Raw genomic sequence first — 2,276 nt, 5'->3', positions numbered from 1 at the left:
ATCCTAGAAGGCAAAATGCTAAGTGAAATGAGTCAGGAGAAAGAAAAAAACCATATGATCTCACTTATATGTATAATCAAAAAAAACTCAAACTCATAGATACAGAGAACAGATTGGTGGTTGCCAGAGTCAACCACCTGCCCTGAGTGGGCAAAATGGGTGAAGGGAATCAAAAGGTACAAACTTGCAGGGATAATATAAATAAGTCCCTGATGTCATGTACAACATGGTTGACGACAGTTAACAATACTGTATCGCATATTTAAAAGTTGCTAAAAACGCTTTGCGCAGTGGTCATATCGTAGCCAATGAGGTTTATCTGAGGCGTGATTATTGCTAATTAAGAGTTGCTAAAAGAATAGATCTTAAAAATTCTTATCACACACACAAAAAAACGGTAACTGAGTGGTGATGGACATTAACTAAACTTACGGTGATCATTTCACAATATACACAAATAATGAATCATTATGTTATACACCTGAAACTAATATAATGTTATATGCCAGTTATATCTCAATTTTTAAAAGAAAAAAAAAAAGTAAGGAAATGCCCCACTCCCCATCTGGGATTATAATGAGCTGATGACTATAGCAGGGTTTCTCAGCTATAAAATACCATGATCACAATTATCGTCACTAAAATTCTTTCAGCTTGTTGGCATTGGGTAACTCTTTCAGAATGCTATTTTTTTATTTTATTTTATTTATTTTATTTGACAGAGAGAGAGGTCACAAGTAGGCAGAGAGGCAGGCAGAGAGAGAGGGAGAAACAGGCTCCCCACTGAGCAGAGAGCCTGATGCGGGGCTCGATCCCAGGACCCTGAGATCATGACCTGAGCCGAAGGCAGAGGCTTAAACCACTGAGCCACCCAGGCGCCCCTCAGAATGCTATTTTCTGAGCAGAAGAGATAAGGTTGGAAAATTCTGTGCATGGCACCGATGATCAAGCCATTGCCTCTTCATTCCCCAAACACAGGTGAGGACTTTGATTTCATGTGTTCTGGGCACTGCGGAGAGTGCAAGGTTAAAAAGTGATTAAGTAGTCATGACCCCTGCCCTTCACAAGTCATACTACTCAAAATTTAACTGCCCTGTCACTTAAAAGAAGTTTTAAAACCCAACTAACTTCCTCACCCATTTTTAAGTTCACATCTCAAATTTTTCATCGTAAATTAAATATCTGTAAAGGTTAGAATTACCAATGCATTATAAATATGAACATTTAAAAGTACCCGACAGGGGCACCTGGCTGGCTCAGTCAGAAGAGTGTGCAACTCTTTTTTTTTTTTTTTTTAGCGCGCAACTCTTGATTTCAGGGTTGTGAGTTCAAGCCCCACATTGGGTGTAGAGATTACTTAAAAGTAAAATCTTTAAGGGGCGCCTGGGTGGCTCAGCTGGTTAAGCGTCTGCCTTCGGCTCAGGTCCTGATCCCAGGGTGCTGTGATGGAGCCCGGAGTGAGGCTCCCTGCTCTGTGGGAGTCTGCTTCTCCCTCTCCCTCTGCCCCTCCTCCCTGCTCATGTTCTCTCTTTCTTTCAAATAAATAAAATCTTTTTTAAAAAATCTTTAAAATAAATAAAGTGTCCAACAGAATCTAAATACCATTTGATACCTATCATCATCCATTTTTTAAATACAGAAATTTTACAGTATTTCCTTTTCTCCTCAATCTCATATTTTCATTCCACTTCTCCCATAGAATTTTATCCTAATGAAGTTTATTTTTATGTTTGAAAGATCCTGTCATCCTATAACACACACACACACACAACACACTTTTTGAACTCCAGTTCATCTTTCTCACCAAAGTCTAGCTGGGGCGTGGTACTGTTGGGTTCAAATTCTAGCTCTATTGAATAATAGTTGTGTATTTAGGTAACTTATTTAACCTCTATGAACTTCAGTTTTCTCTTCCATAATATTGGGATATTAATGTCGCCTATTGTATGTAAAGTTGTTGCAAGGACTAAATGAATCAGTATATTAAAATACTTAGTTCAGTGCCCAGTGTATAGTAAACATTTAGTAAAGGACGGCAAAGTATTAATCTGCTACACATAATACCTCTCCACTCAGCATATAAGAGAGCCCCCAGTGGAACATTTTTCATACATACTTGATCCATGATATTTTGGCCAACCTTTCCTTTTTATTGGAGAATAATTGACACACAATATTGTATTAGTTCTAAGTGTACAACATAGTGATTCGATATTTACATACATTAGGAAATAATAGTCACCACAATAAGCCTAGTTACCATCCGTTGCTTTGCA

General features: G+C 38.1%; 1 pseudogene; it reads left to right on the top strand.

The window, feature by feature from the left end:
* The first annotated feature begins 279 nt into the window (after window positions 1-279).
* Window positions 280-407, top strand: LOC123935639 (annotated as a pseudogene).
* Window positions 408-2,276: the final 1,869 nt, after the last annotated feature.

Source organism: Meles meles, chromosome X, assembly GCF_922984935.1.
Source record: "Meles meles chromosome X, mMelMel3.1 paternal haplotype, whole genome shotgun sequence".
Taxonomy (NCBI): domain Eukaryota; kingdom Metazoa; phylum Chordata; class Mammalia; order Carnivora; family Mustelidae; genus Meles; species Meles meles.
Note: the sequence above shows the minus strand (reverse complement) of the source record. Positions and strands in the feature narration are given on the sequence as shown.